Source organism: Zingiber officinale, chromosome 4A (genome assembly GCF_018446385.1).
Source record: "Zingiber officinale cultivar Zhangliang chromosome 4A, Zo_v1.1, whole genome shotgun sequence".
NCBI lineage: Eukaryota > Viridiplantae > Streptophyta > Magnoliopsida > Zingiberales > Zingiberaceae > Zingiber > Zingiber officinale.
In genome coordinates this window covers 120,077,469-120,085,174 of record NC_055992.1, presented here as the reverse complement: position 1 = coordinate 120,085,174, position 7,706 = coordinate 120,077,469, and positions in this window count along the sequence as shown.

Here is a 7,706-nt window from a genome sequence, read left to right as displayed (position 1 = left end):
TAATCTAGATAGAAAATAAAATTCTAAAATCCTAAAGCTAATACAGCTCCTGCTGTATTAGTTACATACAATCATACACACACAAAATAATGTCTTTGACATGTCCAAGGGTCCAATCACACACAACATCTATAAGTCATAATAGTTGGAGCCTCCAACCATAAAGTTAACACATCCTACTATTATCCTACCTAAATTATGTATGACATGTGCATAACCTAATTTGAAAACCAAACACACAGAGGCAAAACCCTAGCTCTGATACCAATTGTTGGTTAGTCCTAGGAAAACGTACCGGTTCCACTGTACAAAAATTTTTTTTGCACAAGTGTCGAACCTTTCCTTAAATAACCTATTGTGTTCTTTAGAAGTTAAATTAGGAATCACAGACGGAACTTAACATCATTGATTCCAAATTTAACTTATCTATTCTTAATGGTTTAGATTTGAATCGCAAGCGGAACTTAACACTATTGATTCAAATCCACCTATGTTATTAATTCCATTAAATATTAATTTCCAAAATTGGCTTCCAGGACTGCATGGCGAGGCACATGGCCTTCTTGGATATGGGAGCAACCACCACCGCCTAGACAAAGCCTTTTAAGGAAAACTAATATTTAATTTCCATAAATAACTATAGGTTTAACCAAAAAGAACAATCGAATCACAAATTCGAAAAATAAAACAAAAGAAACACAAATTCGAAACAAATCCGAAAACTCTAGAATCATATGCCTCTTGTGTTTGGTATTTCCAAAAATAACTATACAAAGAAAAACTAGTATGATACGGAAAATAATTACTAGTTATACCTTTCTTTGTAAGCAAAAATAACCTCTTGATCTTCTACCATATTCCTCTTCTAACCTCGGACGTTGTGTGGGCAACGATCCTCCGAGACGAGAACCACCAAGCACCTTCTTCTTCCTTCTAGGTTTCGGCCACCACAATTCTCCAAGAGAAGTAGAGGCTCGGCCACCACCACCAAGCTCCAAGGGATGTAAGAAACAAAACCTCTTTTCTCTCCTTCTTCACCTAGCTAGAACCGGCCACCATCAAGAGCTCCAAGAGGGGTTGCCGCCGACCACAAGAAGAAGAGAAGAGGGAGAAGCTAGGGCCGGCCACCAAGGAGGAAAAGAGAGGAGAAGAATAATAGAGTCGTCCACCATGAAGGCACCTCTACCCCTTCTTTTATAATTCTTGGTCTTGGCAAATAAGGAAATTTAAATAAAAAACTTCCTTAATTCTTTTGCCATGAAAAGGAAAATTTATTTAATTAAAAATAATTTTCTCTTCTCAATATACATGGCCGACCACTTATTTCCCCAAAACAAGGAGAGTTTTAATTAAAATAAAAATTAAAACTTCCTAATTTGTCTCCGGAAATTTATAAAAATTTCTCCAATAATTTTTCCCTTCATGGTGGTTTGTAAAAAGGAAATTTTATAAATTAAAATCTTTCTTTTAAACATGTGGATAAAAAGAAAGTTATCTCTAAAAATTAAAATCTCTTTTAATCTACAAATAAGAAAAGATATCAAATCTTTTCTTAGTCTTTTGTAGAAACTTATAAAAGAGAATATTTAATTTTTAAACTCTCTTTTAAATCATGAACATGGTTAAAAAGGAAAGTTTTCTCAAAATTAAAATCTACCTTTCAATCTACAAATAAGGAAAGATTTCAAATCTTTTTTTAATCTTTTGTAGAAAGCTATAAAAGGAAAGATTTAAATTTTAAACTCTCTTTTAAAACCATGATATCCACATAAGAAATAATTTTAAGAAAAATCCCTTTTTAATATGATGTGGCCGGCCACCTAAGCTTGGGCTCCAAGCTATTGGTCGGCCACCTTAAGGCTTAACCTTTAGGCTTGGCCGGCCCTAAGCTTGAGCTTCAAGCTTGGCTTGGTCGACCCCTATTGGTTGGGTAAGAAGGTGGGTATGTGGTGGGTATAAATCTTTATATACAAGAGGCTACGATAGGGACCGAGAGGAGGAATTGATTTTGGTCTCCCGATGAAATTAAGCATCCCGTGTTCGCCCTGAACACATAACTTAATTTCATCAATAATAATTCATTCCACTAAAGAACTATTATTGAACTACCGCACCAATCCCAAATTACATTTTGGGCTCCTTCTTATTATGAGTGTGTTAGTCTCCCTGTGTTTAAGATGTCGGATGTCCACTAATTAAGTGAGTTACTGACAACTCATTTAATTAATATCTTAGTCAAAGAGTAGTACCACTCAACCTTATCGTCATGTCGGACTAAGTCCACCTGCAGGGTTTAACATGACAATCCTTATGAGCTCCTCTTGGGGACATTATCAACCTAGATCACTAGGACACAGTTTTCTTCTATAATCAACAACACACACTATAAGTGATATCATTTCCCAACTTATCGGGGTTATTGATTTATCGAACTAAATCTCACCCATTGATAAATTAAAGATATAAATATCAAATATATGTGCTTGTTATTATATTAGGATTAAGAGCACACACTTCCATAATAACTAAGGTCTAGTTCTTTTATCAAGTCAGTATAAAAAGAACTTACCTAAAATGGTCCTACTCAATACACTAAGAGTGTACTAGTATAATTTATTAGTCAAGATAAACTAATACCTAATTACACTACGACTATTCCAATGGTTTGTTCCTTTCCATCTTAGTCGTAAGCTACTGTTTATAATTTATAAGGTGCTGATAACATGATCCTCTGTGTGTGACACCACACACCATGTTATTTACAATATAAATTAATTGAACAACTACATTTATCGTAAATGTAGACATTTGACCAATGTGATTCTTATTTCTTGATAAATGTTTATACCAAAAGCTAGACTTTTAGTATACACTCTAACAATTGTCATACGCCTCCGATGTCGATCGAGCCCCTGAGCCCTTGCTATCATTATGTTCTGACTTGACTTGTGTGATGTTTTTATGTTCCGGCCTTCGTGCCGCCCTTGTATCCCGGCCTGCCCACCGATGTCCTGCGTGCCGATATTTTATCCCGACCTGGGTGCCAATGTCATATCCCGGCCTACGTGTCGAGGTCACATCCGATTTTCATGCCACCGTGTTAGGTTTCGTATCGTCAGATCCAGCTCTGCACCCTGCTCAGAGTCATCTACTCTTCCGGACCATGACAACTCGAGTAACATCCCGGCCAGCTCACCAATCCACCCGAGGGTGCCCCCTGGACTAGGGTACGTCCTTCGTTCATATTATATACGTATTTCATTATTTTATGTCTTAGTCTGTTACTTATATATTTGTTGAATTTGTCTCCAGCATCGGGTACCAGGGATCGGGGTGGCCCGGTCGCTGGCTGCAAGTAACGTTGACCAAAGGACTTCTGACGACTTGGTCAACATAGAAGCCATCTCAGCATACGCCCTTCGGGATGTCGTGATTTGGTCAACATTCCATCCACCTCATCCGGTGGTTCGTCTGACTCAGATTCTGGACAGGATCAACACACATCGCCCATCAGGGTATTATATAAAGGGGGTTCATATATCGGTGGAGGTACGCATTATTCACTGTTTACGCTTGTGCTATTGTTGTTTCGTCTTCTTCTTTGTGTCGATGACTGATTTGAGTATCAGAGGGCCAACGCCGAGGACCCCTTCCCTGACTCGGCACTGACATTTCTTATGCTTACAGGTCGAAGCGTGGTCTACATCCAGTAAATGTAACAGATACGTTCCCAACTTTTCGTCTCCATAATTTTTATACAGGATCAGAAACCATCTTAAACTCTTTCATGCAAGTATCTACACTACTTAAAGGTCTTTGAAAGCTTGGATAAAACCAAACACTTGATAGTTTCTTCAGTCTGCACATCATCTTTTATATTTAAAAGAAGAGATAAATTATAAACGTGCTAGGTAAGGATAGCAAGAGATTTATCTTATTTGGAGTGACTTACTAAATGAGTCATATGAAATACAAGGTCTTTCACCCACATTAATCTGTTTTAGCATGCATTTTCTTTATGAAATGCAAGATTATTTTTAATAGTTATTGATGTATTTGACATTAAAGGTACATTCTATAAAATCGTAGTTAGATCTGTTATGTTATATGGAGTTGAATGTTGGGTTATGACTCGAGCACACCAGCAGAAGATGAGAATGTTAAGGTGGATGTGTGGGCATACGAAGATGGACAAAATAAGAAATGAGAGCATTAGAGAGAAAGTTGGAGTTGCATCTATTGAGGAAAAACTTCGAGAGACACGTTTAAGATGGTACGGACATGTACTTATGTTGGAGTGTATACTGAAAGCCTAAGCTTTGTAAACATTCATTATGAATAAAGAATCACATTTGGTCAAATTTTCTACATTTAGTTGTAGTTGTTCAATTAATTTATATTGTAGATAATATAGTATGTGGTGTCACATACAGAAGATGATATTATCAGTACCTTATAAATTATAAACAGTAGCTCACGACCAAAATGGAAAGGAACAAACCATTAGAAGGTCGTAGTGTAATTAGGTATCAGTTTATCTTGACTGTATAATTACACTAGTACACTCAGAGTGTATTGAGTAGGACCATTTGAGGTCGTTTCTTTTATACTGACTTTATAAAGAAACAAAGACCTCGGTTATTATGAAAGTGTGTGCTCTTAATCCTAATATAATAACAAGCACATATATTTGATATTTATTTCTTTAATTTATCAATGGGTGAGATTTAGTTCGATAAATCAATAAGCCCGATAAGTTGGGAAATGGTATCACTTATAGTGTGTGTTGTTGATTATAGAAGGAAATTGTGTCCTAGAGATACTAGGTTGAGAATGTCCTCAAGAGGAGCTCATAAAGATTGTCATGTTAAACCCTGCAGGTGGATTTAGTCCGACATGATAATAAGGTTGAGTGGTACTACTCTTGGACTTAGATATTAATTAAATGAGTTGTCAGTGACTCACTTAATTAGTGGACATTCGATATCTTAAACACAGGGAGACTAACACACTCATAATAAGAAGGAGCCCAAAAATGTAATTTGGGATTGGTGCGGTAGTTCAATGATAGTTCTATAGTGGAATGAATTATCATTGGTAAAATTAAGTTGTGTGTTCGGGGCGAACACGGGATGCTTAATTTTATCGGGAGACCAAAACCAATTCCTCCTCTCGGTCCCTATCGTAGCCTCTTATTTATAGAGTTCTATACCCACCTATACCCACCTTCTATACCCACCCAATAGGGGCCGGCCTAGGTATATTATTGGGTGGCCGGCCCTAGCTTGAACCCAAGCTAGTAGGGCCGGCCAAAATAAATTAAAAAAGAAATTTAATTTTAATTTTTATTATTATGTGGAAGATATATTTTAAAGAGAATTAAAATTAAAATATCTCTCTTGTAAAAGATCTACAAAAGATTAAAGAAAGAGATTAGATCTCTTTCCTTATTTGTAGATTGGAGAGATGTTTTATTTTTTCTTTAAAAATTATTCACATGTTGATAAAATTAAAATTATAGAAATTTCCTTTTATCAACCATGAAAAGATTTTAAAGAGAAATTTTATTTTTTAAAAATTTCCGGAAACAAATTAGGAAGTTTTAATTGTTGATTAAAACTTGTCCTCTTTTGTTTCCAATGATGTGGCCGGTCATCTCAAGTTAATTGGGAAATTTTGTTTTATTTTTCTCAATTAATTCATGTCAAGAAAAATTAAGGAAATTTTATTGTAATTAAATTTCCTAATTTGCCTAGACCAAGGAATATAAAAGAAGGGGTAGGGGTGCCTTCATGAGACACAACCTCTATTATTTTCTCTCCCTCTTTTGTTCCTTGGTGTGGCCGGCCATCCTCTCCCTCTCTTCCTCTTGTGGTGGCCGAACCTCTCTCCCTTCCTTGGAGCTCTTGTGGTGGCCGGATACTACTCGGAGAAGAAAAAGAAGAAGGAGAGAAAGCTAGCATCTCTTGGAGCTTGGTTAGTATTTTGATTTTCTTCCTTGGTGAAGCTTCCTCTTTGTTGGCCGAACCTAGCTAGGAGGAGAAGAAGGTGATTGGTGGTTTCTCGTCTCGGAAGATCGTTGCCCACACAACGTCCGAGGTTAGAAGAGGAATACGGTAGAAGATCAAGAGGTTTTTCTACAAGGTATAACTAGTAATTTTTATTTCCGCATCATGCTAGTTATTTATGGAAATAATATCAAATACAAGAGGCTTACGTTCTAGTATTTCGAATATGTTTTTCGATGTTGTGTTCTTTTGTTTTCTTTCTTTTCCTTGTGATTTGATTGTTCTCTTTGGTTAACCTAAAGTTATTTTAGGAAATTAAATATTAGCTTTCTATTAAAGGTTTTGTCTAGTCGGTGGTGGTTGCTCCCATATCCAAGAAGGCCACGTGCCTCGCCACGTCAATCTTGGAAACCTTTTATGGAAATTAATATTTAATGGAATTAATAACTTAAGGAGACTTGGGTCGAACGTGTTAAGTTTCGCAAGAGATCCAAGTCAAAACCTAAAAGAACAAATAGATTAAGTTTTGGATCAAACGTGTTAAGTTCCGCAGGCGATCCAAAATTTAATTTAAAAGAACACATGGTAGCTAGGAAAAGGTTCAGACCTTTGTACAAAATTTTGTACAGTGGAACCTCTAGGTTTTCTGAGTAGCAACCAACAATTGGTATCAGAGCTAGGGTTTTGCCTCTGTGTATTTGGTATTTAGTTTAATTATGCACATGTCATACATAATTTAGGCAGGATAATAGTAGGATGTGCTAACTTTGTGGATGCAGGATCCAACTATTATGGCTTTTAGTTATTATGTGTGTGATTGGACCCTTGGACATGTCAAGGGCATTTAATGTGTGTGCATGATTGTATTAAAATACAGCAGGAGCTGTATTTAGTTTTATTAGGATTTTATTTTTGATCTAGATACATGTACATTCCTTTTATGGAATATAGGATCAAAAATGTAAAATTCTATTTATGTCGCGGATCGAATCTTGCAAAGCGTGGAACCTTCTAAGGACCAGAGGCGCAGCGGAACTAGGAGCAAGATGGATGCGACAGCTAGACCCGGTGGCGGTGGCCAAATATGGCAGCAGCTTGGGATGACAACACACGGAGGACAATTAGAGATAAAAGCCATAATAGTTGAAAATTAAATTTTCTATTTATTGCTTTTATATTGTGCTGTGTGTGCATGTTAGTTTACAAGTTTAAGTAGGCTAGCATAGTTAAAATTCCTCATTTATAAATAACTAAGTGGGAGAGGGATTTTTAAATAAATCCCATGGTCTCCATTCTGGTTTGTAAGTGATGCAAACAAGCTTGCGCGTTGGCTCTGAGTGCCTTCCTCCATAACGGATGAGCTTGTTTGCGGATCACTAGAATAGACTTCCATTTTTGGATGACTATAGGAAGTTAATTAAGAGCGTGTGATCTTCCCCAACGGAAGGGGCATAATCTTATTAATGGACTTAGTGTCAAGTAATGGTATACACTTAGACACATCTAATAGTATCCTCCCCAACGGAGTCACTGCTATTATTTGTGTGACCAAATGATACCAACTATTAATTTTATTTGTCAAAAAGTTAGGTTGACAAGATAATAAAATTAATGGGTTAAAACCCTCCTTTTACAAATGTTGAATTTGTATACGTCCACACTAACGTGGCATACAAAATTCACGGTGTTATGAGGTGT